At 44.9% G+C, this 24,669-nt stretch overlaps 1 pseudogene; it reads right to left on the reverse strand.

The window, feature by feature from the left end:
- Positions 1 to 1,278: 1,278 nt before the first annotated feature.
- On the reverse strand, positions 1,279 to 23,863 carry LOC148148358 (tripartite motif-containing protein 6-like; annotated as a pseudogene).
- Positions 23,864 to 24,669: the final 806 nt, after the last annotated feature.

Genomic DNA, 24,669 nt, shown 5'->3' on the forward strand with positions numbered 1-24,669 from the left:
TATTATGAGGGATCTAGATAGAGTGGGTAACAAGGCCATCACCCAGGAATACAGAATTAGGGTAAAATGTTGAAAGTTCTGAGGGGTCATTTCACTCACTGCTTAAAGGGTGGTAGAGGCACATTTAAAATCATTCCTGAAGAAGGGCTAATGCCCGAAACGTCGATTCTCCTGTTCCCTAGATGCTGCCTGACCTGCTGCGCTTCTCCAGCAACACATTTCCATCTCTGATCTCCAGCATCTGCAGACCTCATTTTCTCTTCGCACATTTAAAATCACCTTGGTTATCCACATGAAACCTTCAAAGCTGAGACCAGAAAACCAACCTGGAAAATGAGGTTAAACTGAATGACTCCTCATCCTCTAATGCAAACACTGGAAGCCAAATGGCTCCATTCTTTTGTGGGCGTGCTGGTTGGTTTGTGCATCATGCAGAACAATGCAGGTTCAATTCCTGTACTGACTGAGGTTACTCTGAAAGCTCTGCCTTCTTAACCTCAATTCTTGCCTGAAGTGTGGTGACTCCCAGGTTAAAACTCACCACCAATTGTCACTCTCTAATATGACAGTAGTTCTGTATTGTAACTTTATATGATTCTGTGATTCATTTTGACTTTGGCCAATAGTTTAAAACCAAACAGCTATCTGTGATACATCTTTGTCAGTTTCCAGTAATGTTAATGAAATGTAAAACTGAAGAGAAATTTCACTGGTGACCTCTCCCATTTTAAAGATTCCTTTAAAATCAAAATTATTGCTAGTGACTCTTCTGGACCTTTGATATAGCCCCCTTCAAATAGGAAATTAAGCATCTTTTCCCACCTGGCCTAAGCAAATAACATGCAAATGGTCTTCATTCCAAACAATCTTTCAGAGAATCCATGGCTTTGTATTGTTAAGCGACTTTTAGCTGATTCCACTGTGCTACAGGAGAGCAGGACTTCATCAGGAGGCAACATTGACTAGGTACATGAGTGTTTTATTCACCAACACCTCTGCTCGGAACCAAAGCACATGCCCTTGATTGAAGAGTCAACTACAGTTAAATCAGAATAGAAATGGGATTTATTCTTGGTGAAACTTCAAAAGCACATTTGCCGAAAAACTCTGCTTAGAACGTTCAGGATCAATCACGGTTTCAAAAGTTTAGATAAAATTAATATTAAGGTCAATATTCAACATTCATATTGTCCAAGGTGAAGATGTGTGGGGCAACATGACCATTACCCTAACTGGAATGTGGTATGGTGAATGTGGTGAAAATATTGGTGTGCAGTTTCAGTGATATTCCTCCATGGTCAACGTTCTCTTCATTAAATTATTACTTTTCTCCAGCGCTAGCTCGAGACACTCACTACTCAAGTGGGTTAGTGTGTCATCTGACACACCATAAAGAGTCGATTATTCCGCAGTCACAATCTACAAACACTCCTGCTGTGATGGGAACACTCTTTAAAATTAGATAATTTGGTTTTAATACAGTTATCATTGTCGAAAAGTGTGGTGCTGGAAAAGACCTGCTGCACTTTTCCAGCACCACACTTTTTGACTCTGATCTCCAGCATCTGCAGTCCTCAATTCCTCTATTTTAAGACAGTAATGCAAGGCTATACATGAGAATATCGCCGTCTGAATACACAAGTACTTATCATTCTGACCCAGTGAACATTTACTGCCCCAGCATTTTTGGTTGATGCTTCTGTAGCAGACTCCAACTTGTCATCCCATTTCTTTGTTGCTCCTCACTTCCTAGTAGGGGCGGCTGTAACTGACTTCGACAGACTAGAGGATCTGTTCTTTCTCTCAAACCTGTGTGGATCTTTGGGCATGGCTAGATCTCAAAAGTTGTCAGCACTCTTCTGTTACTGTTAAGCAGTGACCCAATTCCCATGCCACCCTTGTCGATTTCTGCGTGTTCCCACGTGAACCTGCATGTTTAGATCTGTCTGGGCAATGCTTGAAATGGAAAAATGAATCTCAATTGCTTCAGTTTCTATTCTATGATTTACGAGGATGTTGATGGGACTGGAGGATTTGGGTTATAGGGAGAGGCTGGATAGGCTGGGACTTTTTCACTGGAGCATAGCGGGTTGAGGGGTGACCTTATGGAGGTTTACGAAATCATGAGGGGCATAGATAATGTGAATAGCATATGGTCCTTTCTCTAGGGTAGGGGAGTTCAAAACTAGAGGGCATAATTTTAAGAAGAAGAGAAAGGTTTGAAAGGGACCTGAGGGGGAAACTTTTTCTGACAGCAGGTGGTTTGTATGTGGAATGAACTGCCAGAGGAAGTGGTAGATGCAGGTACAGTTACAACCTTTGAAAGACATTTGGACAGGTAGCTGAATAGGAAAGGTCTAGAGAGATGTGGGCCAAAAGCAAGCAAGTGAGATTAATTTAGTTTGGGAAACTTGGTTGGCATGGACAAGTTGGGCTGAAGGGTCTGTTTCTGTAACTCTATGACTCTAAGTGAATTCCACAGACTAATGACTCTTTACAAGAGAATATCTGTCAGCCTTGCCATCTTAGATAGGAGACTCCTTAGTTTAGGCACTAGTTCTAGTGTCTGTCATTAGGACAAACATTCTTTCAGCATCAACCCTGATAAGTCTCTTCACGTCATTATATGTTTCATGATGACCACCTTTCATTTTTTCGAAATTCCAATGAATGTAGGCTTAACCTGCCTAACATTTCTTATGATGTTCATCTCTTAAATCAGCCAAGTGAACCTTTTCTGAACAGTGTCTGTCACAATTATAAACTCTCTTAAATAAGGAGACCTAAGCTGTATACAAATGCCATATGCAGTCTCACTAACACAGTACTGTATACAACAGTGTGAAAATGTCCTGGCTTTCATATTCCAGTTCTCTTACAATAAATGACAATGTTACAATTGCCTTTCCAATTGTTTACCATATCTCAACACTATTATTTTGTGATTCATGTACCAGGGCACCCATTTCTTTCAGATTTGCAGAGTTCTGTAACCTCTCTCCATGTAATTAACATGAATCCCCCCACGATTAACACTGTGGGATTACCATTCACCAGAAACTGACCTGGACTGGGCATATACAAAAGCAGTCGAAGGCTAGGAATCCTGCGTAAATGAGTAACTCACCTCCTGCCTCCCAAAAGCCTATCTACAGCGCACAACTCAGGAGTCTGCTGAAATACTCCCTGTTTGCCTGGATGAGCGCAACTCTGACACCATGCAGAACAAAGCAGCCAATTTGATTGTTACCATATTCACAAACATTCCAACACCAATTCAGTGACAGTTGTGTCTGCTATCTACAAGATGAACTGTAGAAGTAAGACAAAGATCTTTAAACAGCAACCTCTAAAGTCACAGCCACTGCCATCTGGAAGGACAAGGGCAGCATGGGAACACCATCACCTTCAAGTTTCACTCCAACTCACTCACTATCCTGACTTGGAAATATTGAGACATTCCATCCCTGTCAGTAGGTCAAAATTCTGGAATTCCCTCCCTAAGCTGCATTGTGGGTCTACCTACAACACATGGACAGCAGCAGTTCAAGAAGGCAGCTCATCATCACCCTCTCCAGGGCGATTAGGGATGGTCTAGCAAATGATGCCCACGTGCCACGAAAGAATAAAAAACTTCTATTCTTCCTGCCAAACTCGAGAATTCAACACCAATTCCCAAATGGTTGTCCTCTCAGTCAGGAGGAGAAAGTGAGGTCTGCAAATGCTGGAGATCAGAGCTGAAAATGTGTTGCTGGAAAAGCGCAGCAGGTCAGGCAGCATCCAGGGAACAGGAGAATCGACGTTTCGGGCATAAGCCCTTCTTCAGGAATGAGGAAAGTTTGTCCAGCAGTCTAAGATAAAAGGTAGGGAGGAGGGACTTGGGGGAGGGGCGTCGGAAATGTGATAGGTGGAAAGAGGTCAAGGTGAGGGTGATAGGTCAGACTGGGGTGGGGGCGGAGAGGTCAGGAAGAAGATTGCAGGTTAGGAAGGCGGTGCTGAATTCGATGGATTTGACTGAGACAAGGTGGGGGGAGGGGAAATGAGGAAACTGGTGAAATCCGAGTTCATCCTGTTAGAAACGAAAATCGCTTCTCAATAATCGCTCTAGACAAATTCAGGAAAACAAAGTTTTATTAACAAGTCAAGTCTGCAGAGTCGGGCACCCTTAAAGAAAAGGCGCGCTGAGGCTTACAAAGTCTCCATTATTTATAGGACAAGTCCCTCCTCTCCTTGGCTCCAACAAGCCATGAGGTTCACATTCTTAAAAACATCATTATTTTTATCACAAAGTCTGCAACAAAAGGCTCCAGAGTCTCCAAAGTTTGTTGTTTTTCTCACCCTGTAGTCTTATCAGTCAAAAGCTTTAATCTTGAAACAGATGTCTCAAGTCGCACTCCCATCCTGGAGTCATATCAGCGAAGGACTCATCCTTCTCTGCTGTGTGAATGGCTTCATTAATCAAGAGCCTGCATGCTTTTACTATAGCTCACAAATTGTCAGCATTCTGCACAATTTAAACTACTCTACTTTTGAGTATATAAAATGGTTGTTAGAAAAGAAACAAAGGTTTTGTCTTTTATTATAGATCAGTCTGTGGTCCAGGCACATTTTAAAGTTTAAACCGAAATTACCTCTTACAATTCTACCCTTTTCTTTCTTTAAGATGTGCCTGACCAAGATAAGCCCCCCCCTTCCCTCAAGGGCCCGGGAAATCCTTGGTCTTTCGCAGCAACATCACTTTAAGTTCCCGTGTCCCATGTTGTGGAACCACCACTGCCTGGAGTCGGGAAATATTTTTCTGAATTAAAAACTGAATACAGGGAGTTAGGCAGGGTAATACGAGAAGAAGAATCATGCCGCCCCCAACCACCAGCAACGCCGTGCGCCACCAGCTACCACCTAGGAGACCATCCCACCATCCGATGCCACTAAGAGGACGCCAAGATTGTACTGGCACATGGGCCAATCTCCGAATTTCATCGGAAATTTTCAAAACCGCTTTACCATTATCGTCAATTTCTAGACAGCAGTTTGTCAGGTTAAATTTCCCGCACACACCCCCCTCCGAGGCCAACAGATAATCCAAGGCAAGTCGGTTTTGATATATAGCAGCCCTCATCTGATCCTGCTGCTGAGCCAACAGCTCTAGGGCCAGGGCAGTCCGGTTAGTAATGACCTCTACGACTGCTTGGAGCCTGATAATTCGATTTAGCATATAGATAGGAGTACGATATCCCCATGATCCGTCCTGTGCCCAAGTAGCCGGCCCATAGTATTCAATAATCCGGGCCGGTGGCCACTCATCCCCCCAATCACCGACTTGGATATCCCTTGGCGACCTACGCAGGGAGTCAAAGAGTTTAACTCCCAAATCATCGCCTTCCTCCCGGGGTAATAGGAAGAACGCAGGTCGTATTAGACCCAGGAAGCATACCCCAGCCCATCCCATGGGCAGTTTGGAGTATGCCTGATTACCGCATATCCAAAATAGGCCATCTGGAGCAGGCCCTCCCTGCCTCACAACGTCATCCCACAACTCCTTTACCCCAGGGACGCCCTCATAAGGACCAGGACCACTGCAATTCCAGTATTCGGATTGTTGACCCCGTGGCAGAGTCTGGACAGGATTATTCCAGCATTGATTCCCCTGACAACCACCGCTCCACACTCTTTTCATGCCATCGGAAGGGTCAGCACTGAGCTCGTAAGAGGAGGAATCAGAACGTAACCGAGTGCAATTTTGATGATCTCGGTTTGCAATGTACCAAGCAATATTCTCAGGCCACCATACTCGCGTGGTTGCATCCAATATATTCTGACAGGGGCTAATCCCTACCTTCACGGTCCCCTTGCCTTCAATACAGAACTGGCCCTCAGGGCTGTTTGTCAGTCTCCACCCCTGGCTTTTTCTGTCGTTGTCACGAGTCCAAGTGGTTTGCAGCAATTCCCCTATGTCTAAGCTTTGACCAGTCCACGGCCATTGTTCCGACATATGCGGCCCCCCACAGACCCAGCAATTGCTAACATTTAAAACAGTGGCTATTCTAGAGGTGAGATCAATAAACAGGTTTTGTGTAACATCAGGGAGTTTAATCTGTCCTTCTACCTCTTCGTATACAGATGGCACTTTAGGGAGCACGACCGTTCCCTGTCGGTCTTGCTCTTTCCCCAACCCCCGATCAGTGATCTGTATCTTGGTCTCCTTGACTCTGTCAACCTGCTCCCTGAGCAACACGGAGGATAGGTCCCGCCTCCCAGTTTTGCTAATACACACCCAGCGGTCATTTATAGGGCATCCATGGATTTTGCCACCGTATCCTTTATTATATACCTGATAATAGGGTCTCCCATCCTCCCAACATTCATGGCGTGCACTCACATCGTAACACCTATCGTCCACATAGGAATGGGACACAAATGATCCCGAATAGATTCGAATCCCAAGTCTTACTGTAGTTCGACATTTGTCACATCTCCCCTCACCCTCCCCCACATACAGGAGTAAACTGATCAATATCCCCACCAATACAGTCCAAGTAGAGTTCATTATTGCTGTCTTTTCAGTTTTACCAACAACGGCTTGTCCCCTTGTTCGCATGTCCAGGTGCTTTCTTCTTCAGGCGGAACAGGCCCCTTTATCCTTGATGCGTGGACCCACCCTTTTTCTTTCGTTCGAACAGCTGCCTCAGTTGTTAACAGAACCAGGAACGGTCCTTCCCACCGCGGCTGGAGCTTTTCGGCCTTCCAGGTCTTAACAAGTATCCAATCTCCGGGCTCCACCTTATGCAGGAGGAAGTCGAGCGGCGGAGTCTGAGCCAGGAGACCTTTCCTTCGGAGTTCTGCAAAAGAACGGGATAAGGCCAGTAAATAGGTTCGGATAAATACATCCCCCCCTTGTAGAGTGGGACATTCATCAACCTTACTCCAATACGGTAATCCGAAGAGCATTTCATAGGGGGAAACCCCGACATCTCGGCGAGGTGCCGTACGTATCCTCATTAGGGCAATGGGCAGGCACTTTGGCCAGGGTAACTTAGTTTCTAACATCAGCTTAGTCAATTGGGTCTTGAGCGTGCCATTCATTCTCTCAACTCGACCCGAACTCTGAGGATGCCAGGGTGTGTGGAATTTCCATTGGATGCCCAGGGCATTACAGATCAAATGGTGTAGCTTAGAAATAAAATGCGTCCCGCAATCGGAGTCAATAGATTCCATTATGCCATATCTCGGGATTATGTTCTCTAACAACAGTCGGGCCACGGTTGGTGCATCGTCTTTGGCAGTTGGGAAAGCCTCTACCCAGTGAGTGAAATGGTCTACTATTACTAGCAGATATTTCCATCTCTGTACTGGGGGTAATTCTGTAAAGTCAACTTGGATCCTCTGAAATGGCCTAATCGCTAGGGGCTGACCACCAGCTGGCATAGAACGCATGGTTTTCTGATTAATACGCCGGCAAGTGGGGCATCCGACTACCTCTTGTTGGGCTAATGTGTATATCCCCCTGCATACATAGTCTCTCAGGATTGTGTCACACATGGCTTGCACCCCCCAGTGGGTCTGATGGTGTAATCGGTGCAGAATACCCCGGGTGATCTGTTTGTTCAGTACTTGTCTCCCATCAGGAACCGTCCACTTCCCGTTAGTATCTAGCCGGGCACCCAATTGATCCATTTTATCAATCTCCCCCTGGGTGAAGACGGGTTGTTTAGCGAGGCCCTCCCTCAACGGTATTAACGTTAACAATTGGACGGATTTTTCGACCGCTGCCCGCTTGGCCTCCTCGTCTGCCAGCCGGTTTCCCACCGCTTCCGGTGTCGACCCCTTCTGGTGACCGGGTACATGGACTACTGCAAGTTCCGTAGGTAACGCCAGGGCTTCCAACGTTAGGCTGATCATTTGTTCGTGAGCTAATTCCTTTCCCCGGGAAGTTATCAATCCTCGCTCTTTCCAGATTTTCCCGAAAGTATGAACGACTCCGTATGCATACTTTGAGTCAGTATATATGGTCCCCACTTTCCCTTCCAACAGCTTCAGGGCCCTCTGGAGGGCGTACAACTCACAGGATTGGGCTGACCACTTCCCGGGCAGTCGTCCAGACTCAATCGTCCGTTTCGTTGCACCATCTATAACAGCATAGCCACTGTATCGTACTCCACTGATGCACCGGGAGGACCCGTCGATATACAGTTCCTGTCCCTCACCCAGCGGGGCTTCTTGCAGGTCCTCTCGGCTTTTGGTCTGCAAGTCCACAAATTCCACACAATCATGCTCCTGTTCCCCGTCTGCAGGACGTCCGTACAGAAACTGGGCTGGGTTGCAACTGAGATCTTTTGCAAAATTGAGATCGTTCCCGGTCATCAAAATCGTCTCATACTTTAGGATGCGAGAGTCTGTTAACCAGCGGTGAGCCTTCTGAGCCAGTATGGCACTAACCGAATGTGGGGAGTATACTGTGATCCTTCCTCCAAAGGTAAGTTTTCGGGCCTCTTCTACTAACATTGCCGTAGCTGCCACTGCCTGTATACAGGTCGGCCATCCACGTGACACAGGGTCTAACATTTTTGACAAAAATGCAACCGGCTGACGTTTCCCTGCCCGCAGCTGAGTGAGCACACCCTGGGCAATTCCGCCGGCGCTATTAACATATAACTGGAACGGTTCCTTCAGGGTGGGTAAAGCCAATACCGGAGCTCGAATCAGTTTATTTTTAATAATATTAAATCGCTGCTCCTCCTCATCTGACCAGTCCACCTTTTGTCCTTCTTGTCCCAGTTTGTCGTACAAAAATTTTACTAAAGTGGTGTAACTTTCAATCCATATCCGGCAATACCCTACTAGTCCCAGGAATTGCCTGACTTCCTTCTTCGTCCTGGGTATTGGCATACCCGTAATTCCTGATATTCGTTCTGGCGTGATACGGCGGTGCCCCTTACTGACTTGATGGCCCAGATATCTTACTTCTCGCTCCACAAACTGGAGTTTTGTCCTGGAGACGCGTAGACCCTGTTTCCCCAGGAAGTTCAACAGGGCAACGGTGTCTGCTCGTACCTCCTCTTCTCTTGGTCCTGAGAGTAAGAGATCATCGACATATTGGAGCAATTGATTCTCCGCGTTACACTGAAATCCTTCTAAGATCTGCTCCAGTATTTGTCCAAACAAATTGGGTGACTCCGTGAATCCCTGCGGCAAGACCGTCCATCTTAACTGTCGCTTTCGTCCTGTGAAGGGATTCTCCCATTCAAAGGCAAAAAGGTTCCGACTTTCTTCGTCAAGGGGGCAACTCCAAAAAGCATCCTTCAGATCTATTACGCTGAACCATTCATGTTCGGGGGGAATTTTACTCATTAACGTGTAGGGATTAGGTACCACCGGGTATCTAGCCTGGACTACTTCATTCAACCCCCGCAGGTCTTGCACCAGCCTATATGTCCCGTCCGGCTTCCTCACAGGGAGTATTGGAGTATTGAAAGGGGACATGCATTCCTCCAGTAGTCCATCTGTGATTAATCTTTCTATCACAGGTTGTAACCCCTCCCGTCCTTCCATAGCAATCGGGTATTGTTTCCTTCTTACCGGGCCTCTTCCTGGTAACATGGTGATTTGGAGAGGTTTGATGTTTAGACCCCCTCTGTTCCCCTCTCGGTACCATACTTCCGGGTCTATTTGTTGATCATCTTCTTCGGTGAGGGCGAACAACCTTACCACCATTTCCCCGTTACTTGGTACCGTTCCGATCCCTAGTTTGACCTGCAAGTCTCTTCCTAACAAATTAAATCCCGCCGATGGCAGTAGAAGGAGGTCTCGTTTAGTAGTTCTGTTTTCATATCCAATTTCCACGTCCTCTACCACTGGGACTTGTAATTTCTGTCCTCCAATTCCAGATACCCCCATAACTTTTCCTCCTGCTCGGGTGCCGGGGGGTATTTGGATTATACTTGATCTTTCGGCTCCCGAGTCCACCATAAATGTGATCTCCGATCCTTGGGGCCCTACTTTCAAGTTTACCAGGGGTTCCTGTCGATAGTCCTTTTGCCCCAAGGGTAGGAACCCCCGACCTCCCTAATCTTCCTCCATCAGGGCGTACGACCTCACCTCCCGCTTGTAGCGGGAGCACTCCCGTTTAAAATGTCCCTCTTCATTACAATAGTAACATCTGAGTGTCCTCTTCGTTTCCCTGTCGCGGTCTCGCGTTCCTCCACTCTTCCTTTGTTCCGGCCATGGTTCTCTTTTCCTCTGCTCTTGCCACGACTCTCCCCTTTCCTGTTTCTGCCACGGCTCTCCCTTTTCCTTTCTTCCAGCTGTCATTTGTTGCACCGTTTGCATCATTATCTTTGTCGCCTTCCTTTGCTTCTCATCGTCCCTTCTCACAAACACCTTTTGCGCCTCTCGTAGTAATTCACTTAAAGATTTACTATCCCAATCATCCATTTTCTCTAACTTCTTTCGTATGTCCGGCCAGGCCTTTGATACAAACTCTACCCGTATGAGTTGTTGCCCCACGTCCGTCTCAGGGTCCACCCCAGCAAACTGCTGCACATTCTTCCTAATCCTGTCTAGGAAGTCCGTAGGGGTTTCCTCCGGGTTTTGATGATTACCAAAGGCCTTGGTAAAATTGTGCCCCTTTGGGGCTGCGTGTCTTATTCCTTTTATCCAATATTCCCGCATGTCTCTCATGTTGCGCCGTCCTCCCTCCGTGTTCTTATCCCACTCGGGGTCGGTGAGGGGAAACTTCTGCTCCCCTCCTTCTCCCCCCTCTCTCTCCCAGACCAAGAGCGCAGCTTGTCGTATCATCTGACGCTCCTGGCTAGAGAACAATGTTTTCATGATGGAACACATCTCTTCCCACGTGTAAGTATTCGGACCCAGGAACTGATCCAATTGTTCAGCAAGTCCCATGGGGTCCTCTAGTAGACCCTTCATCTCCCTCCTGAAATTCCGTACTTCAGTACTCGTCAAGGGAACGTTCACATATCCCGTCCTTCCTTCCTCGCCCCCCATGGGCACTTCCCGGAGTGGATTCATTCTTGCAATCGAGACAGGGTTTTGTCTGTGACCCTTTTCAGCTTGAGATCTGGTCTGTACCCCTGAGGTAGTTTGTGATTCCTCCCCATCTTCTTCCCCTTCCCCTGAATCGTCGTCACCCGAAGGAACATTCTGTGGGGCAGACGGGGTCATGTAGGGCGGCGGTAAGTGATCTAAAGGGTCCCATTCTTTCTGCCCTTTCGAGTCTTTATTAGTTACCTGCATTTGACAAGATATCGTAACCGGCAGCCAACAAAGGGCATAATCACTTTCTTCCAGATTAACATCAGGTTTTGAATTGACATATAAAATGAGGGCTTGCCGGACCCAGTCTTCGTCAGTACCGAATCTAGGCCACCACACTGAATCGCCCTGAATAGGTTTCTGGGACCACTTTTGACAGTATTTTACCATCTTCCTTTTAGATTTTCCCTTTCTTCCAGCCTGATCCCAATTATTTAGCATTCTCCCTAACGGACTATCATCAGGTACCCCGGGGTATGTGTCATCGTCCCTGTTTAAGCCTACCTTTCCCTTAATCACCTTAGATCCCTTATTTCCCATTTCCGAGGACTTCGTATTTTTCCCGTGATAATCTATCACAATGTAGCCAATTCCCGGACCTTCAGTCCCGTGATCGCCCAGGTTCCTTTGCAGGCACCCCCGGTCTTTGGATTCCTGTGTCCTACGTCTCTGTGACACAAATCACAGGCACCCCGTAGGTACACGTTCCTCCTCAAACACGGTCTCTGCAAAATCCCTCACAGGCGAGCCCCGGCCTCCAGATTCCTGAGTCCCACGTCTCTGTAGAAAAAAAAATCCACAGGCACCCCGTAGGTACCCAGTCCTCCGGAAACACGGTCCCCGCAAGTTTTGTCTTACCTGGGTTCGGTGCACCGAAATTACTCGATCGTTAACCGTCCCCACTGCCTCGGGTACACCCCTCCTTTGTTTTCCTGAGCCTCCCGGATATCACTCGCTCAAGCCGCGCGGGGCGACAAGTAAGGAATCAGGGACTGCTGAACTCAGCAGGGTGCACCTTCTCCGATATCCTTCCTCAACTCCCCTTGCGGCCGGAGTGTTGATCCCGGATGACGAGCCCCCAAGTTGTTAGAAACGAAAATCGCTTCTCAATAATCGCTCTAGACAAATTCAGGAAAACAAAGTTTTATTAACAAGTCAAGTCTGCAGAGTCGGGCACCCTTAAAGAAAAGGTGCGCTGAGGCTTACAAAGTCTCCATTATTTATAGGACAAGTCCCTCCTCTCCTTGGCTCCAACAAGCCATGAGGTTCACATTCTTAAAAACATCATTATTTTTATCACAAAGTCTGCAACAAAAGGCTCCAGAGTCTCCAAAGTTTGTTGTTTTTCTCACCCTGTAGTCTTATCAGTCAAAAGCTTTAATCTTGAAACAGATGTCTCAAGTCGCACTCCCATCCTGGAGTCTTATCAGCGAAGGACTCATCCTTCTCTGCTGTGTGAATGGCTTCATTAATCAAGAGCCTGCATGCTTTTACTATAGCTCACAAATTGTCAGCATTCTGCACAATTTAAACTACTCTACTTTTGAGTATATAAAATGGTTGTTAGAAAAGAAACAAAGGTTTTGTCTTTTATTATAGATCCAGGCACATCTTAAAGTTTAAACCGAAATTACCTCTTACAATCCCTTGTGGTTGGAGGGTTCCTAGGCGGAAGATGAGGCGCTCTTCCTCCAACCGTCGTTTTGTTGTGGTCCTGCAATCTTCTTCCCGACCTCTCCGCCCCCACCCCAGTCTGACCTATCACCCTCACCTTGACCTCTTTCCACCTATCACATTTCCGACGCCCCTCCCCCAAGTCCCTCCTCCCTACCTTTTATCTTAGCCTGCTGGACAAACTTTCCTCATTCCTGAAGAAGGGCTTATGCCCGAAACGTCGATTCTCCTGTTCCCTGGATGCTGCCTGACCTGCTGCGCTTTTCCAGCAACACATTTTCAGCTCTGTCCTCTCAGTCAGCCTATCTAGATCCACTTGCAGACTCCTTATGTCTTCCGCACAGCTTCATCTCTGACCTATCTTTACTAATGTCATTTGGATCTTGCATCCAAGTCATTGATATAGATTATGGATAATTGAAGTCTTAACATTAATTTGGCAGCACTCCATTGGAGCACCCGGGGGAAACCCACGCAGACACAGGGGGAACGTACAAACTCCACACAGACAGTCGCCCGAGGCTGGAATCGAACCCACATCCCTGGTGCTGAGAGCCACCGTGCCGCACCCTACTTGTCCCTACTCTGCCATATGTTAGCTGACTAATCTTTAATCTATGCAATACCATAGAATTATGTAAAATAACCAGCACAGAAACAGGACTGTCATTCCATCCAACATTTATGAAGAGACTCAAATTATCTTTCCTTAAGAGTGTAATCTCAATTTCTGGTGTCACCTTTCGAGCATTTTCTCACACTCTCTGCTACCTCTTTCTAATATGTATAATAATACTGTGTCCAGAACTGTACATGTATATCAAATGTAATGAAACAAAGCTTCTTTACAGATTTTACAGAATTTCTGCTGTGGTAGTCATAAATCCTAACCATTAGTTTATTTGGTTTGATGGCCTTTCTAACCTACATCTCTATTTTTAGCGATTTCTGTATTTGTACTGCCAGATTTCTTGTTCCTCTGTCTCTACATGACTTGTTTATTCTGATGTAATAGTGCAAATTCATCAGTGTTGAAATTAATCTACAAAGCAACTTTATTAATGGCTTCTTAATCAGTTGCGGTATCCCACAGTGTTGGCCATCCCAAATTTGTGTCATCTGCATATTTAGACCTTTTAAAATTCCAAAATTGAAATCATTTATATAAATTATACTCTTAGTAATGAACATGGTGGAACTCCACTTATGAATTTTATTGGCATTTTGAATAACTGCCTTTTGGCTCTTTTATCTCCACTCTGTTATTGTGCTACTTGTCCTCCGACTCTATGTAATCTGAACTCATTCATTTCTGGATTGTGCAGCAATTTACCATTTAGACATTAAGACAACATAAATGTATTACATTACCCGGTCCAATTTCCCTTTTACCTCTTCAAAGTCAAATCACTTTCAATTAAGTCAAATCACTTCTTTCCCTCATGGTGACCATTGCAGTAAAATGTTTTAATGTTTAAATTGTTTCTAATTTTTTCTCTGCATGGGTACCCATTACTTTCCCTACTGGCAATATTAAGATGACAAGTCCATAATTCCATGGACATATTCCATTCTCTTTCTTAATCATTGGCATAATAGTCATCTGGCATTAGGCATTCTTTTAATGAATTATTAAATATGTGTAAAAGTGCCTCCGCTATCTCAGAATTCCTACAAAATGCACAGAGTATTATGGGCTTGACAAGAGTTCTCTTTGAGTTTGATTATTTAATATTTCTCTTCTTTTTATTTTGAATGCACTGGTATCATTTCATATCTCAGCTTCCTATGTCAAGTGCACCTGATCTCTTGCTCTGGTCAATATCAAAACAAAATAATTATTTAGTGTTTTATGATATTTTGCAATGGCTGCTGTGATTTTATCCTGCCAGTCTCTCAGAAGCCCATTTCATTTCCTGGCCTTCCTTTTGTTATTTATGTGCTGGTGGAATATTTCACTCTCTTGTTTTATGTACGTTTGATAATGTAATTTCATGTTCCACTTTTCTTTACTTATCGGTTTTTACTTTGCTTCTAATCTCTTCTCCCCCTTGTCTTGCTACACCCCTGTACTCCTGGTACGTGTCTTCCTCCTATTCATTTTCCTAATAATTTCCCCGTATATCCTTCTTCTTTCACAGTATCTCAACAATATTTAATTTATTATTGTTCATTAGCATATGTTTTTCTTGGACTATACAGAAATGTAATTTAAATATTTCCCATTATTGTCCTTTCAGCGGTTGGTCAATATTACTGCTGAGTTCAATATTAACCCATATTCTCTTCTCAAACTCTCAATTTAAGTTCATATCCAATGTGTCAGTCTGGGCTTTGTCATTCTTATATTCTTCTAAACCTTTTTATCCAAAACTGTATTAAACTATGGTCACTATTTCCCAAATGTTTCCCCACGTTAACATCTCTCATCAGCTCTGGCTTATTAGGTGGAAGTGGGTACTGCAGATCAGAGTCTAGATTAGAGTGGTGCTGGAAAAGCACAGCAGGTCAGGCAGCATCCGAGGAGCAGGTAAGTCAATGTTTTGGACAAAAAGCCCTTCATCAGGAATGAGGCTTCATTCCTGATGAAGGGCTTTTGCCCGAAACGTCGATTTTCCTGCTCCTCAGATGCTGCCTGACCAGCTCTGGGTTTATTCCCTAGTCCTAGATCGAACAGTAAATCCTCCCTTGATGGGTTAGAAAGAAGTTTTGCACTAGCTGTAGGAACTCCATTCCCCATTTCCTTATTTATTTCTTCTAGTCAATTAATTTCAGTGTTTTCAAAATGAGTCATATTTACTATTCAATCTTTGTCCCTTCTCTGTTGATAAATTTGTTCCTTCACTTCCCTTCCACTATTAGATGTGCTATAGAGAGCACCTTTAGAATGATTGATCCTCGATTATTTTATGTCTCTGTCCACATGAGTTCTCTTTCTGTAGATCTTGATGGTTGCTTCAATTACTTTTACTGCCTTTATGTAATCTCTAAGAAAAGCTACTCCATCCCCATTATCCCCTCTATCTTTATTACTTTTACCACTAAAGATGAGTGGAGGCAACAGTTATGCGCCATTAGGAGAAAGTGCATTCTGCAGATGCTGGTGAGTCAGGGTCAAATAGTGTGGCGCTGGAAACGCACAGCAGGTCAGGCAGCATCCGAGGAGCAGGAGTGTCGATGATTTGGGTATAAGCCCTTCATCAGGAATTCCATATGCCCGAAACATTGACTCTCCTGCTTCTCGGATGCTGCCTGATCCGTTCTGCGTTTCCAGAGCCACACTTTTCAACTCATGCCCCACTCGTTTGTTTGTAAACAATATATATTTTTTAAAAGGAAATCTTTCCACAAAATGTGGTCCATAAATAAAACATGGCTTAAGGAAGAATTGATTAGGCTTTTGAAAAGATGCAGGCCTGGATCGTGGAATCTTTAAAGGTTTCATCTATGCTGGGAGATGAGATAAATTGCATATCTATTTTAAAATATTGTGTTTAGAACATCTCTGACTGTTTTAAAATACTGCGATTGTCTCAGATACTGTAGTGCAATTTGTCACAGCTGTCAAGATGTGAGCAGAGTTTTCAAAGCAGCTAGTTGGATGAAGATTGACCTGAAGCCTCCTCAGTGAGATGGAAGCTCTGAATAAACAGATCTTTTTTTAAAAAATATTGTCATTACACAGCATCACCCAGACAGGGAACAGCTTCAAGGATGAGCTGTATTTGTAACAACCTGGAGTTAACACAATGTAGTGGAGGCCACTCACAATCTCAGAAGGATAAGTCTTCACTTTATATCTCCCAGTTAGCTTGCATGACAAAAAAGCCCACCTACCGGTGGAATATAGTTCCCACAATGGCAGCTCCCTCTCACACCTCTACCCTAGTAGTGCCCAGTGGGAGCCCTGCAATGCTTTTCTCTGGGAGGCCCATGATGAACAGGCACCTATCCATAGAGAATCAGGCTAGTGGTGTAGCTCTCCATTCCAGTAAGTGCTCCCTGGAGCAGTGGTGGCTGACAGCCATGCTCTGAGGTCTTCTCCAGGCATCTTCGCTGGTGAGGGAGGTGAGGGTCGCAAGGAAGGGGATTTGGCAATTCAGATGCAAGGTCAGGGGTCCAGGTTTCAGCAAACACCCTCCCTCCTGATTCTGGGTTTATAGATTGGGCACAGGGTGCCTGTGAACAAGGGACCTACCTGGGTTTGCAAGCAGCCTTCAGAAGGTGCTGCAGATTCCAGGTATGTCCCAGCTAAGTCCCTGAGTCTCCAGCAAATTTTGATTGACTAGGGGGGGTTAGTTGGATTTAAGTGGCACACGAAAGAACTTCATTGGCCTCCTGATGCCAGTGGGTGAGATTCCTATGTCAGGCCCTTCACACAATTCCCTGCCAACCCAGGCTAAATTGCTGGTCCTCTCAACGCTGGGCATGGGATGTAGATGCTTCAGTCTGACGTCCCCACCATCTTGCACGTCCTGGAAAACTCTGCTCAACTCATTCCACCGAACACCGAAAGAACTGCAGATGATGGCAATCAGAAAGAGGAACAGAAATCACTGGAAAAGCTCAGCAGGCCTGGCAGCATCTGTGGAGAAAACCCTGAGTTAATGTTTTGGGTTTAATTACCCTTCCTCGGAACTCATTGTATGTGTTCCTCCCTATACCATTTTACTGGAGGTTGCCCAAGAATCAGTAGTAAGTTGAAGCCTATTTGCCCAGCCTCTGATGAACGTTTCACACGTTATGAATGAAAGATGTGAAGCTGGTTTCCACTTTCCTGGATGCAGTCAAGTGAAATCCCAGTCATGAAAGAAACAAAGGAAAACTGAATTCGACAGAATATGCAAAATGCATACTAGGGAATGAGAATTTTGCTGGAATTATGGAGTGGCAATTAACAAGGACAAATCTCACGACCAGTTAATTGCATTTTCAATTAAGCAAACAACGCAATTTTATATCTACATTTTTCAAAAGCATTTGCTTTTTAAAAATTGCGAGGGGAGAAGGCAGTCTTTGGGTGCTCCTTGGATACCAAAGCCTGAATGTGAGGTCAGTAACATACCCTTCTGTTTCCAATAGCAAGTTCCTTCAGTGTGTGAATTGTGTCACACTAGGGTGTAAGAAACACCTTGCAATATTCAGGTGAGAATGGGCAGAGCATGTCAAGAGTCTGTCGAACCAATCCATTTCAGGCCGTAGGCTGTCTAATCAGCAAACCTAAAGCAGGTCTATGAACAATTGTCATAAAGATGCAACCAGATGGTAGAACTTAGAACTGTAACAGGTTTAAGATATGGAAGGAGGGGCATTTGCCCGTTGCATTGCATTGGCTGAATTAAAACTATCCATCTAATCCCACTTTCCAACTCTTAGGCTGTAGCCATGACTAATCGCAGTGGTTAGGGGAAAATTACTGATTCAGTCAGCCACTAGGCCAACCGTGTGACTGCCTGTTGTGATGAAGAGGCAGCAGACCTTCTGTTCTCCATCAGATGATGAGCCACAGTGGGATAGGAGACATTGAGGTCTGCAGATGCTGGAGATCAGAGTTGACAGTGCGTTGCTGGAAAAGCACAGCAGGTCAGGCAGGATCTGAGGAACAGGAAAATCGACTTTCTGGGCCGAAACCCTTCATCAGTGATGAGCCACAGTGGGATACCCAAGGTAAAGCTGAAATAACATTGGCGATAAACTTCATTCCCAACGTGGGCAGTGCATAAGACATCAACAAGTAAAAGCAAATATTATCAGTAGCATGTAGCACCTTACACTAACCCTTAGTAGATAGTGAGGACTGAAGATGCTGGAGAAGTCAGAGTGGATAAAGTATGGCGCAGCAGGTCAGGTAGCATCTGAGGAGCAAGAGAATCTACATTTCAGGCTTAACTTTTCACCAAAGGCTTATGTCCAAAACATCAACTCTCTTGCTCCTCAGATGCTGCTGTGCTTTTTCCAGTGCCACACTTTATCGACTACGCTAACCCCAATTACAAAATGATTTACAATGATCTGTAATATCTCAAGTACTGAGTGTGTAATTCTAGAAGCGCACTCTGAACTTTCTGAAGCTTCCATCACCTTAATATTTGTATGAAGAGAGAACACACGCTTCTACACATTAAATCTCCTTATTTCAACCATGCAGACTGCTTCTGTAGCAACTTCACAGTTGTAGAAGCTGGATTGGATGTGCCAATGGTTACATAGATAATCTATAGTCTGTGGATGCCTTTCAAACATTCACAACTACCTGACAAAACAAATCACTGCTGGTCTCTATCTTAAATGGGAAATGTTTTATTGTGCCCACTAATTCTATATTTCCTGAGAAAGTACCTACTCTGTCAGGTCCCCTCAGAATCTTACGAGTTTTAATAAAATCTCCAATGGTTAGCTCATTTGGCTAAATGGCTAGTCTGTGGTTTGGATACATGGGGTTGGTTCCTCATGTAGCTGAGGTAAACATAGCCTGTCCCCTCACCACACTTGTGCTAAAAGATCAGAGCTCTTTACTATAGTTAGGCAAATAGCTAACTGTCAAGGATTTCTCTTTGAGCAGAGATCTCAGCGAGTATAAGATTGCCAGCTCTCAGTTTACTGTGACCCAAGCACTCACCAATCAGCAATTTCTATCAATCAGGACTCACGTGAAGCATTTATATCCTTCTCTGCAATCTCGCATCGTGAGCAGTCCCACAAACCTCACACTCACATCTCACAGCATGAACAAGCTTGCACCTCAGTCAAACAGATTGCACATTGTTCACTGGCAAGCTTGTCTTTTTCTCACAGAGTGAGGTGACACATAAATGAAGACAGCATCACCTTGAAGCAGAGTGACCAGTTCCTAATATCTCGTTTAAAAAAAAGGATATAGAGTTACTGAAGTGACTTCAAAAGAGATCCCAGAACCATCAGATTATAGCTAACAGGGAAGGTTGCAAATCTCTGATTTTATTTTTCCCTTGAAAAGAATAGATTGAACGATGACCAAATGGAGATCTTTCAAAATTTGAAAGGATTTAATAGAATAGAAAGAATGGTTCTACTCTCGGGGTAATGCAAAACCAAAGACTATAGTGTGAAATGGTCACCAAGAAATCAAAAGGGAATTCAGAAGAAGTCCCTTTATGCAGAGTGCCAATAATGTGGCACTCACTACAGGAAGTTGTTAATATGAATATTATAAATAGGGGAAGTTCAATAAGCTTAAGAGGGAGAAGGGAATGGAGATTGAAGCCAGAAAGCAACTTTAAGTGAGAAACAATGGGTGGAGGCTTGAGTGGAGCATAAGCACAGGCATGGGCTATTAGGCTGAATGGTCTGTTCTGGTATCTCCCATGTATTTCTACGTAAAGTAGCAATGTTTGCCTTTTAGAAGCCAAAGTCATCTCAATCCCCACTTTACTGCATGAACATATCTTTTGCACCAATATTCAGCTGCTGAGGCTGACATTCATTTAGACCATGAGCCAGAAAAACAAAGTGACACACATGGATGGTACGGTGGCTCAGTGTTTAGCACTGCTGCCTCACAGTGCCAGGCACACGAGTTCAATTCCACCCTTGGGCAATTGACTGTGTGGAGTTTGCATGCTCTCCCTGTGTCTGCATGGGTTTCCCCCAGTTGCTCCAGTGTCCTCCCATAGTCCAAAGATGTGTAGGTTTGGTGGATTGGTCATGCTTAATTGTCCTGTAGTGTCAAAGGATGGATGGACAACATCAAGGGATGTGCAGGATGGGTGGATAAACCATGGTAAATGTAGGCTTATGGGTATAGGGTGGGGCTGGGTTTGGGTGGGAGACTCCTTGGAGGGTCAGTGCAGACTCACCTTGGTAAAATGTAAAACAATACAGTCTCTTGGCATGATACCTCCCTGCAAATTTGGCATTGTCATGGGAGATGACTAGTCACTGTTAAGAAACTGCTTAGAAACTCAAGAAGCACAATTTCCCACTCAGAAAATCCAATGTTGTTCACAATGAAATGTAAATGCTATCTTCTTATTTAAGTAAACAATTTGGTAATTTTGCAAAAGTTTATTGCATGCTGCTGATTTCAAATACACCAGAATACTTTACATTCTGAAGAAGGTCCAGTGTTTCTTGAATATTGATGATGTTAATATTAGTCATGGACTCCTGATTTTCCAATATTTTTCTATCATTGGAATAGCAGAGATACAATTACTGCAAGTCATTGTACTTCTGGTAGCAATTGTAACTCAAATGCATTTTCACAAACATACATACCTTCAGCTCTTTCATTGCTTCACTGGTGCTAATCAAGTAGTGACCCTCATGATCTCTTAAAAAAGCACAGAGATTGCAGGTGCAAGCTTTATCATCCTTACAATAAAGCTCTTGATGCTCTCAGCATTTTCCAGCAGTTTTACATTCACAGTGGGATCTGGGAGAGGGTGATTTGCAAAAGTTATGTTTTCTTGATGGGTCTTGAGGTGACCAGAGCACATTGAGACTTCACATCATGGTAGGTTTTAAAGCAGGAAACTGCTGCTTGTTTTTTTTTCATTTGTGGGACTTGGGTGTCGCTGGCTGTCCAGCATTGATAGCCCATCCCTATTTGTCCTTGAGAAGGTGGTGGTGAGCTGTTTTCTTGAATGGATGCATTCCACTTGCTGTGGGTTGACCCACAATGCTGGTAGGGAGGAATTCCAAGATTTTGACCCAACGACTGTGAAGGAACGATGATATATTTCCAAGTCAGGGTGGTGAGTGGTTTGGCGGGAAACTTACAGGTGGTGGTGTTCCCAAGTACCTGCTGCCCTTGTCCTTATAGATGGAAGTGGTCGTGGGTTTGGAAGGTGTTGTCTAAGGATCTTTGGTGAATTTCTGCAGTGTATCTTATAGATAGTACACACTGCTGCTACTCAGTGCCGGTGGTGGAGTGACTGAATGTTTCTGGATGTGGTGCTAATGAAGCGGGTTGCTTTGTCCTGGATGGTGTCGAGCTTTTTGAATGTTGTTGGAGCTGCATCCATCCAGGCAAGTGGGGAGTATTGCATCACACTCCTGACTTCTGCCTTGTAGATGGTGGATAATCTTTGGGGTGTCAGGAGGTGAGTTACTCACCGCAGTGTCCCTATGTCTAACCTGCTGTTGTAGCTACTGTGTTTATGTTGTAAGTCCAGTTGTGTTTCTGGTCAATGGTAACCCCAAGGATGTTGACAGTGGGGGATTCAGTGATGGTAATACCATTGAATGTCAAGGGGCGATAGCTGAGTGTCTCTTATTGGTGATGGTCATTGTCTGGCATTTGAGTGGCATGAATGTTACTTGCCACCTGCCGGCACAACGCTGGATATTGTCCAGATCTTGCTCCATTTGAGCATGGACTGCTTCACTATCTGAGGAGTCGTGAATAGTGCTGAACACTGTGCAATCATGGGTGAACATCCCCACTTCTGACCTTATGACAGAGGGAAGGTCATTGATGAAGCAGCTGAAGATTGTTGGGCCTAGGACATTACCCTGAGGGACTCCTGCAGAGATGACTGACCCTCCACAACCACAACCATCTTCCTTTGTGCCAGGTATGACTCCAATCAGTAGGGTATTTGCCCCCTGATTCCCATTCATTCTAGTTTTGCCAGTGCTCCTTGATATCATACTCAGTCAAATGCAGCCTTGATGTCAAGGGCTGTAACTCTCACCTCACCTGGTGCAATAAAGACAGAGAACTATAATCTGAGACCCAGCCTGGCTCTTGTATATCTGAACGATGTTCAGTAGTTGCAGGTCCTTCTCTAGGAGTTTTGTCTTTGCAGTGATTGGAATGAGATCAGCCAGGTAGACCTCATAGAATATGAGTTCCCTGATTGGAGCTGTTAACCTGTTCCAATCAGGGAGCCCTGGCTGTCAGATATAAATCAGAGTGTAGTTAAAAAAAAAAGTCAGAGTGTTAGGGGTTCTGTTCACTCTAGGAGTCAGCTCTGAGCTAGCTGGGTCAGTGTCATGCACTATGCACATTTAAGTAAAGGGTGGCTTGGTGACAGGATACTGGCCTTCATGGAGTTAGTTCAGTCTTGAACCATTTTCAACAGTATGGAGGAGTAATAGCCACTACTGGTCTTTTCCCACAAATCTTCAATGCAAGTCTGGCAGGAATTGGGGTTGCAGTTGACTGTCACTGAATCGGTGTATTCTGGAGGCAGACGGAGCAGGTTCGTTCCACTCTGAGAGACTCAGGCTGGGCAGCTGCAGCTGTACATCATTTAACCTGAAGGTTAAATGTTTGAACAGCACTGGGACAAACTGATTGGTGCTGAATTTACTTAGATAGCATAATCAAGAGTCATGTATCCAAGTTGGACGCAAACATTGATGATGCAAATCATAGAATCCTTACAGTGTGGAAACAGGCCTTCGGCCCACCAATTCCACACTGATCCTCCGAGCAGTAACCCACCCAGGCACATCCCCTTACCCTATTACCCTAGATTTCCCCTGATTAATGCACCTAACCTACACATCCCTGAATACGATGGGCAATTTAGCATGGCGAATTCACCTAATCTGCACATCTTTGGACTGTGGGAGGAAACCGGAGCACCCAGAGGAAACCCATGCAGAGACGGGGAGAATGCACAAACTCCATACAGACGGAGGCTGGAATCAAACTCGGGGTACCTGGCACTGTGAAGCAGCAGTGCTAACCACTGAGCCAATGTACCAACTCAAATGTAGACAAGAGTATAAAATTACAATGAGCAAATGATTAAGGTAAGTGGCAGATATATTTCAGAATGGGTCAATGTCAAGCCATCTACTGTGGAGCAAAACATGGAGTGAGCAGTTTTTGAAAGCTTTAAAGAAATTTGGCACTGCATCCATGGTTGAACCCAAAGCCAGTGGAGAAATTGGAAGTAGGAAATCAAATTGATCTATAGAAGGATTAATTTCAAATTTTCGTCTAGCTTTTGTTGCAGTCTGAGCGCTGCTGTGCTTCAAATGACCACATTCGAGCTCAGCACCTTCTCAGAACTGTGTGAAATAACTTGGTGCAGTCTAAAAGCCTTATCTATTAAGGAGTCAAAGGGTGTCGCTAAGCATTATGAAATGGTTCTGCCCATAAAGTGAGGAGACACAAATTATTATTACTTGTGTGGTCAACCATTTTTCAATTGAACTGCATGGAGAGCTGCATGGAATCTGAAACAGACAGGCAAGCTTTGGCCATGATTCTGCTGGAGCAGTAGAGGTTTCTTACAGTGTGGAAACAGGCCCTTCGGCCCAACAAGTCCACACCGCCCGCCGAAGCACAACCCACCCATACCACTACATTTACCCCTTATGTAACACTACGGGCAATTTAACATGGCCAATTCACCTGACCTGCACATCTTTGGACAGTGGGAGGAAACCGGAGCACCTGGAGGAAACCCACGCAGACACGGGGAGAATGTGCAAACTCCACACAGTCAGTCACCTGAGTCGGGAATTGAACCCGGGTCTCTGGCGCTGTGAGGCAGCAGTGCTAACCACTGTGCCACCATGCCGCCCAAGGTTAGGGCTAGAATTCCTAGCAAAAGAAAGAGAAATACAAGAGAAAAAGTGGGGTAACGGAAAGAAGGAGACAAGAAAAGAAAAGGCAAGAATTTCAATAAAAAGAGAGAGAAGGAATGAAAGAAGGAGAGAGAATTCCAGCAAGGCAAATGCTGTGTTGGCATACGTTTGAAAAGAGCTAGAATATAAGAGCAGGTGTGTACTACTGTGGCTGTAGAAGACTCTGGTCAGACTGCATTTAGGATATTGTGAGCAGTTTTGGGCTCCATATCTAAGAAAGGATGTGTTGTCCTTGGACGGGGTCCGGAGGAGGCTTGCAAGAATCATCCCAGGATAAGGGGATTGCCATAAGAAGAGCATTGAGGACTCTGGGTCTGTACGCCATGGAGTTTAGAAGGAGGAGGCGGGGACCTGATT

The sequence above is a fragment of the Chiloscyllium plagiosum genome, unplaced genomic scaffold, assembly GCF_037043375.1.
Source record: "Chiloscyllium plagiosum isolate Xiang-an unplaced genomic scaffold, Cpla_swu_hap1 HiC_scaffold_13, whole genome shotgun sequence".
Taxonomy (NCBI): Eukaryota; Metazoa; Chordata; class Chondrichthyes; order Orectolobiformes; family Hemiscylliidae; genus Chiloscyllium; species Chiloscyllium plagiosum.